Below are 9,086 nucleotides of genomic sequence, written 5' to 3'. Positions count from 1 at the left end.
AGCAGGAATAAAGGAACTTGTTGTGGAAAAGTTCAAGCCTTTCAGCCCACGAGCTTAAAAACATAAGAACAGGATGATCCCATTCTCTCAGGTATACAGGGAACGCAACAAAATAGAGGAAAACAAAATCAGTACGGAAAGGAAAAGAGGCAGCGTCTTTCCGGGTTAAGTTTTAAGAAGCACTGCACAGCAAGGGTTAGAAGAGACAGCTGCATGGCTGTTTCACACACGAAGCCAGCAGAAGTGCATATACAAGAGGAGGAGCCCATTTGGCAGGACGATCACCTGCCAGCAAATCTCAATCAAAAAACAAGACATTCTTATACCTACAGAAATTCATCGCCATCTTTAAATGGAAAACCTCTAAACATCTGGTAGGTGATGTGTCACAAATTCCATCCAGATACAAGACATGGATGGCTACCTACCACTGAGGGCAACTGATCTGGGAAGAGCCAATAGGGTGTTGGGGTACTGTCCAAGCCTGCAGCCTTCAACAGAAGACCAGACAGTTTTCTAAATACTTCTAAATGATGATTCAGCACTTTGGAGACAATCTTTGTTTTGTGTAGAGAGTCCTTTGGTTAGGAGCACAAAAGAAAAAAAGAAAACTGCTTGCCATACGCTCAAGATACTTGTAAACTTTCTGATCTACAACAGACAGTTTCCATAATCAATCCAATCCAATCTCATGCTTTCAGACTTGCACAGCTCTCTGTGGGGAAGGAAGGATCCTCCCCGTCTCGGTGGATGCCTTTGGCTCAAGCACGGGATTGGAAGGTAATTCTTCTCTCTGTGCCTACAGACTCTGCTGCAAGCAGCTGACCTAAGTTAAAACACACTCCTGAATTTGTCATCTGTTTATTCTGGGATTTACAGTTTTGCCATGTAAGCATATGAAACACATTCTGGTAAACACAGAGAAAATATGAAGAGTCAGCTATTCTGTCAGAGCAGACTGAGTCAGAAACGCGCAGGAAAAAGATATCTTTGCTAAGACTCCAGGGCAAACGCTTCGTGCTCCCTCGGAAGTCACGCTCTCCATATGCAGCTTGCCTCCTCAGTCACTGAGCAGAGTAGTACAACCTTGAGACAGGAAGACAAGGCACAATCGTTGCGCCACTCACTTGCTGTAGACCCACCTCCCCAGCTTCCCAGAGAGTCTGGCATCAGCTGCAGGGGTTACACACAAGGCAAACAGAAGGCTTTACCTTTGAGGTTTTTCTCTGTACTACTTCTAGAAGATCACAATACATCTTACTATGCAAATCAATTTAAAAACCTGAGGTACGTTTTTGACAGCACATGAGTGCTGAAGGTTTCTCCTGTCAGTTGCTGCCCAGTGTCTGAATTTTGAATAAAAACTTGATTGCCCTGAAAAAGTCTTGCTGTCTACAAATACAAACTCATATTCAGAATATATTTTCTCCATTTCCAGCATAAATCTTATAGCCTCTCAAAGCTTAATTATCTCTTCACCATGTGCTGACTACAGAAGCACTATTTCTTGCAAAGCAAAGCCTCAGAACATGATGTACCCCTGCAGCGTGGGCAGCGAGTCACAAGCTACAACTGAAGCTCTCAGATGTTAGGGCACCCAGCTCTTCCATCTCCAAGAGGTGAATTTCCTGACACTCTGAATTTTTAAGAACTTTCAGACCACATTAAATATTCCTCAATAAGAGTTCCCAAAAACTGAGACAACAAAATCTGTGCAAGTCCAACAATTCGACCCTTTTTGAGCTGTTTGCAAAGACAGCAGTGAGCCTAAGCTCCGGGAGACGACAAAGCAGGCATTTGCGCAGGCCAGCAGGCTGCCGGGGCCACGGAGGACTTTCCTTCCTGCCATGTCTGTGTGGGAAAAGCCACATCCACTGTTTTGTTTGGCACTTGCAGAAGAGCCAGGCTGCATAATGCAGAAACCCATCCTTGTCTTGTCAAGGCAGGACTGGCAAGGCTGGAGCTGTGCTCCAGTCCACCCTTTTCTTCTATCTCTTCTTTTTCTACAGATGGGCTGGCAAGCCGCAGGGTATTTGCCTTGTGGCAGCAAAATTCAACTGTGCTACACAGCCGAGAAGTTCTGTATTGGTCCGAGTGCTGACCATTCTGCTCTTTAAGTTGCACGTTCACGGTAAAGCAGCCTACGTGCACCGAGTACAACACCCCACACCCAGAAAGGCTCAAAGCATCTTGCAAACCTTAGTCACGTAAAAAGGAATTCATTAACTCATCATTTCAGTGCAGCCATTTGAGGGGGTGAAAAGCTTTGTCACATTGTGTAGGTTTAAATAAACTGCTCCGAATTATTAGAAATACAAAAGAGAACTACAGAAACTGGAATGCAGCAAGGAACAAGATGTGTAACTGCAGAACGAGCCAAGTGGGCCAGGCACCTCCAGTGCATGCAGAGGATCAGGACTACATCTGAGCAGCCGGCAGGTTTGTAAACTTCCTCCTAACTACTGCAATAATTCTAGGTAGGAAAGAAAATAAACATTTTTGGAATGTTTATATAAGCAAGACTACAAAGGCAAATGTCCTTCATTACCTAGCAAGCACAAAGAGGAAAGGGGTAAGGGGAGAACTGGAGAATTTCAGCTCGCACAGCCCAGGAGAACATCAGGTGTTACAAAATTATGAAATGGAATAGTTCTCAAGTAGCCCCAAAAAGGCATTACTCTCTGAAGCGGGATATCTGTGAAAAACAAAGGCGTACACTTTTGTACCTAATCATTTATGAGTCACTAAAAAGTGTAAGAGTTGAAAAATCAGAATAGCTATTGCAAAAATCCGTTCTCTTACGTGCTGCTGAACGCATTCAAAAAGGCCTGGGTAAAAAAAATTAAGAGCAAAAGGTACAGAAGAGTAATTTGAGAAAAGCTGAAAACACTTCCCTATAATTCTGCCAATCTTATTATTGGCACATACCTTTCATCAAGTTCCTATGATCACAACGGAAAAGCAGGATTGGGAAAACGCTCCTTTATTAGTTGGAGCTTATTCCTCAACAAGAGAAGTACAGCTCACTTGGAAGATATTCCCTTGCTTCCTTAACCGACTACAGCAATTTTGGCTTCTTGGTGGAAGAAGAGGGAAAAACCTAAAATGGCAATTTGCTCAGTAGTTCTGGAAGCACAAACAGTAACGCAGCACGCTGGAAACGAATCGTCCAGTCACTCTGTGACCTGCTCTGACCTGTGTGGTAGGACTCAGGAAACAGGAGGGATGCTTTAATGCAGCCCTGCGTATTCAGTCCTGTATTCTACCATCAAGCACTGGAGTCCACACAACAGATAATACTGTGTTTCCACTGAGAATCAGAGAAACTGGAGCATGACTGAAGTCTCTTTCCAGTTTTCAACTGCTGCAGTAAATCCAAACATACCATATCGACAGCAGGATTAATTTCTTACTAAAGTGGGTATCACTTGGTGCAGGGTTCATCTGTCAGAGCCAGAACATTAACTTCAGAATGAATTTTTGTCACTCATTTTATGTTTTCTAACACCCCAAATAAATTCTTTTGATGGCCAGACAAAAGCTGTGCGATACTACTACCACAGATTTGATTTACATGTAACGTATGAAAGGCACCACCACTGCCATCTGCTTACACTGCATGTTGCTGTTAACAGCTGTGTCACAATGACTTTCCTACCTTCTACCTCAAACACACAACTTCTGGGGCTTGTTCTGAAAAATCAAAGGTCAGTTACACATTAAATAATAATTATCCATTATAAACTATATAAATTTTATTCTGAGGAAAGATAATTAATGAAATCAGATCTGTTTGTGAAATTTGACTAGAAGACTCAAAAATCTAAGGGATGCCATTCCTCGAATTTGTGTGTAAATAAATCCAAAAGAGACTACAAAGACTATTACGCACAAGTGTCCTACCTGCTTACGCCGCTTCCAGTGGCATCTCTTGAAAGCACGGTATGTGAAATTACTGTCTTACTGCAAATACCAGACTGCAAGAGCATGAAATCTCAAACAATACTTTCAACGACACGTTTGCCCTTCCCTCTTTACCCCCATCATCAAGAACAATTTTATCTATTAAAGTTTTTTCTCCTAAACAAAACTTTGAAGAGACACAGCTTGTTTTCAAAACAGTGAAAAAAACCCCACTGCCTCTCAGGTTTTTTTGCTTTTAGAAATAAATCGCGTAGTCTGCAGAATAGATGCCTTACATGACCCTTAAAGTAGCATTTATAATTTGGCATTGGCCAAAAACCTGGTATCCACTCAAGGCTGGATTAAACATACACATATACAGCAGAGCTGATCAGCACCGTTGCTGGGAAGGCAGCAAGTGCAAAAATGCTGGCTTTAAAATATGATGGATTTCCATTACAGATTTACAGATGTTTACAAATTTAATAATTCCCATTTTCTCCTTTATTCATGTTCAGAGGGGATAAAAGAAAATATGTCAAGAGTGCACAATGAGACACAACGTCAGCTCTAAAACCACGTCCAGGGGATCTAACGCCAAAAGGTCGGTGTGGAGTGACACAGCGATCCAAGGCAAAGAAGGCTGCTCTGAAGACAGGGCTTCAATTAAAGTGCTCTGAGGTGACGCTTCGATACTGCTGGAGCAGAAGAGGCAGATATTTAACCTTTAGCATGAAGGACTGATGATTTCTTTTACCCAGCTTCAACTAAATGCATTTCAGGTTATCTGATGGCACTTCACCACCAGCAGTGACTTTAGCTTTTAGTACGTACTCAAATGGCTCCACACAGATCTAAAGTTCACATATGCTGGGTGGATTTCTTGACATCTTGACATTGCCAATTCATTAGGTGAAAATTTAACGATCACCCCCCTGCAACAATGCAGGTTAGCAGAGCTTAACTCAGTTAAATGATGAACTCATTAGCGGGGAATGAACTTTCAACTTTTCTCCCAGCTCAAACTGTCCTCACTTCAAAATTCACACAGAAAACACAGAGACAGAATTCAAATGAGAGGCATTAACAGCATTGTGAGAGATTGCGGAGGCTTCACCTCACCTGTCAGGGCAATCTCAGGCTGCCAGAAAAGCTGCTGTGAACCTTCCAGTGGCCCTTGGCTGTGGTTACCTGAATGGGCGTGTTCACCCTCCTCACTCAGGGGAGCTCCCATTCACCACCCCTCTGCCCGCCCACCCTCCCCGGCCCTGTGCCATTTCCCTTAGCAACAAAACAATGGAAAATTCAGTGTGCCTTTAGGATTAAGTCATGCAGCGGAATAGTGTCCCACTTCAAGTCTCAGAAGCCAAGCAATGAAGTACTTGCAAAGCGACAGTTTATCCAAACACAAAATTTGAAAAGTCGAGTGGAGGAATATATTTTTAGATTAAAGGTTTTGTCCCAGTTACAATAGCATAATGAAGGATAAATTCAGCACAGTTCACCAAGCACCTGAAATCATCCCCAAGTCAAATGAATTCTAAAACTTGGAATAGCTTCTTCTCAAAGGAAGAGGAGTTAGATAGAACACAGTTACTTCCACCTGTTCGTTATATTTCCAGGTACTTTGGAATATTTGAGGCCATAGATAACTGCATTACCTAAAAATGGTAATGTAGACACAGGAGATAACCTTTTTTCCAAAAAATCAGAAGAGCACTCATGTACGGAGTAAAAGAATTAGAAATAAATTCCTACAAATCATTTTTTTTTTCCTAGGGACAAGTTGCTATGGGTCAGCTGAACAGGAGAGATAGGCTTTTTTTTCTTTAAAAAAACAAAACCAAAAAGGCAGTATATTTATCTTACGGCCACAAAGAATTTCCTGAAAAGGTGACCCAGCTTAGAAGGACGTGATGATGTCTGCTACTTTTTATAGATAACTTGCAACTGTCCAGGTATGAGCTCCCCCAGACATCTCAGTTAGTGCCGCCTTAGACGCCAGTAACTGTAAAGTTAGTATTTGCCCATTCTTTAAAGCCTGCAGGAACCAGCCTCCCTCAGAGGGTGTCCTGGAACAGCACATCAAGTTCTACCCAGACTCTTATTTATTTAAACTTTCTAACACATGTGGAAGAAATACAAGAACGTGATACTAACCGCGTTTCCGGAAGGGACAGAAAGTGATGGGGAAACATGGAGCAGCCATCAGAAGCCCTGCTACAGATGGAAATGCCCCAGGAAGCCCTTATCCCCGTGCTGCCAGCTTGGTCGCGCTTCGCAGTCCACGCCCTGCGCTCTGCTCACTGCGGCAGCAACGCCCGCAGGAAAAGCAGGGAAGTTGTGCTGATTCAGACACACAATTCTGCTCAGCTACGAGGTTTCAGAACTGATGTTTTGTGAACAGATCCCCTAAAAAACACGCCTAAATGGAACCGCAAGTTTAAATATTTTCTACCTCTGCAGTCTTTGAGCACAAATAGCAGCTGCCCAGTTGCAAACAGCCTTCCAGTTTCTAGCTTGTGTGACTACAGCTGTAACATCAGTCGGAATTTAGCCCTCTCAGAGTGCAATACCATAATGAATATTGTAATGAACACTGAAACAAATACTAGATAGAAGTCCAAAAGAAAGCATCATAACATAAACTGGAATTAAGTTCCCCCAGCCATCTGATGCCAGACTAAATGGAGTCAACCAGGAGAGAAAATACTGAATGGGCCAAACTGCTTAGCAGACGTGTCTTTTTTATAGAACGTCTGGAAGAAAATCGTTATTCCCATTATTAGCTGCTTCAGGTGGTTTTAAGGAAAGTGTATTTTTATTTGCAACCATAATTTAGTACTTACTGACAAAACCGATAGGGATAAATAGACATTCTGGAGCATGGCAAACATCTTGCTCTCCCAGCCAGTTCTGGATCTTTGTTAGCTGTTTGACTTACAAGCTTCCCCAGAGGTAAGTATGGTTCGGATCCTCACTGCCTTAGGGTGGATGGATGCTGTTGTCCCTGACTATATCTTCTTGGCTTCAGACGGATGGATATATTTCATGCACTAAAGGCTCTATTAAGCCTCATAATTTTAAACAGCTGCCAAATTTTTCACCTTCCACCAATTCCTTCAGTATCCTTCTGACCTTGTTTTAATTTTGGTATTCACAAGACCTGATCTCCAGAACGTAGCTGTGCCAATTTAACTCAACAAATACAATATTCTATCAATCACCACTGAACTTTGCAAAAGTCTGATGCCAAACAGGGAAAAAACGAAGAGACGCTGAAAGAGAGAGGAGGGAGCAAAGAGGAGAGACTGACTGATGTTCCTTTCACTTAAACAAACATACAAAAAAAATCTTAAGTGGTCCACACTTGTGATTATTTCAACTTGGGAGGACCAGAGTATTACAGAACAACAATTTCTGTAAGTGTTTTACATCTCTGTTTTCCATCCAGCTACGAGGCAGAAGGTATGTGGGCATAAAATGAAACTCCATATATGATTTATGGCAAAAGTTGCCTGAACTCATCAGTGCTTCAGATCATTTTACTGAGAAAATTCAAGTTGAGTTCAGCTTCTTTCTAAGGAGTTCCCATGGTCCTGTCTCACAGCTATACTTCATTTTTTATTTTGTCTTTCAGATCAGCTGCAGAAACGTGTCAGCCTCCAAAGCTGTCCAGAAGTTATATCCAGAAAAACGGTCTAGTGGATGCCTTTGCACAGAAGTAGTGGAATTCCGGAGCTATTAGATTAGTCCTCTAAGCTATTTTATATTCCTGATCATTAGTTATCAAGTACCGTTGACAGTCAATTATCTCAAACATCAATTTCTCATCTTATGTCACACATTCATATCTTGGATTTATCACCCCCTAAAAGGAATGATCACCTGGCACAATAATTTGCCCTTTCAGGGTCTGACAAAAATCTTTTAAATTAATACCCTACAGAACTGATGAAAATATGGACAGTGATTTTCTAAAACATTTCTCCTTAATGAAACAACATTTAGAGATACAAATTGTATTCATCATTCAGTAGCTTCCTTTGGAAAAAAAAAAGGCTAATTCTTCTCTTAGATTATAAATTTTGTTGTAGTAACAGCAGATGCAGGCTCAGGAAAACATTTTTCCAATCACATGTGAATAAACAAGTTTCAGATTCAGTAGTTTAAACTGGTGAATTTTGAGTATCCCAAAAGTTCTCTAAGGTTTTTGTACTTTGGAAGACACTTTGAAAGAAGAGAACATCATTTCCCCTCCATTAACATCAGTACACACGTAACTACAGGCTCCTGTTTCAACGGCGTCTTAAAAACATGGCTGGAGCAAGGACCAGCCATCTAAAAACTGGTTACTTCAGTTGCTGTATTTGATTTTTTTTAAATCTGTTTTTGAAGCTTGTGAAAAACACAAACCAAAGCAGGCTCAGAATAGAGAGCTTTGATGAGCAGACCACGAGAAAACAGGAAAACATCACGTTCTTGGTATGATAGCTGGATATTAAGGATTTGATACATTATTTTAAAATTCAGTTGCATAAAGTAGTGCTTGTACTAAAGTTGTCTCTAGTACAGCTTCTCTCTTCACATTTCATAACAGGCATCCAGGAGGGTTCCAAACAATAACTTATTACGGACTACAGATACCTCACGCTGCCCACCAACCCCTCCCTTTCTCCCACAAACACTCTTCAGCCAATCATCTCTGGCAATGTCTTAAAAATTTGGTATAAGAATTGCTATATAAGTACCATAACATCAGAAATCTAAGAGAGAGTGAATATTCTCAATTACAAATACTGTAAGGTGGTGTCAATCAGAAACAGCAAAAAAATGTTGAGCCACTAGATTGAAAGTTTAAAAATTTATGTCTGTTGAACATTTCTTTGAGTTCCAGTTGCAAGCTGTTACTATCTGCCCACAAGAATGATGAAGAATTTGTGCTTTTTAGGAAAAATTAAAATACATAATTTTTCTCTCAAACAGGTAATTTCTCTCACAGCTTCCCCCCCTCTTTGTAGGAGAAAAGTTGAGAACCACAGAAAGAATACAAACTAGAAAGCTTTTCCTTTGATGAAAATTTTTATGACTAAAATACTGCAAAAAATACTGTTTTTGCGTCCAAGCAGAGACGTCAGCCGTCTGCCTAAAAGCCCGGCTTGTTTAGTTTTTCGCTTTAGGCA

General features: G+C 41.2%; 1 protein-coding gene across 1 annotated transcript in view; it reads right to left on the bottom strand.

The window, feature by feature from the left end:
- The window catches only part of GRIN2A (glutamate receptor, ionotropic, N-methyl D-aspartate 2A), a 39,722-nt gene that overhangs the window by 16,721 nt on the left and 13,915 nt on the right, over positions 1 to 9,086 (bottom strand). The gene's annotated exons all lie outside the window — the stretch shown is intronic.

Source organism: Buceros rhinoceros, unplaced genomic scaffold (assembly GCF_000710305.1).
Source record: "Buceros rhinoceros silvestris isolate BGI_N320 unplaced genomic scaffold, ASM71030v1 scaffold17502, whole genome shotgun sequence".
NCBI lineage: Eukaryota > Metazoa > Chordata > Aves > Bucerotiformes > Bucerotidae > Buceros > Buceros rhinoceros.
The sequence above is the reverse complement of the archived record's forward strand: the minus strand, read 5'-3'. Positions and strand labels throughout refer to the sequence as shown.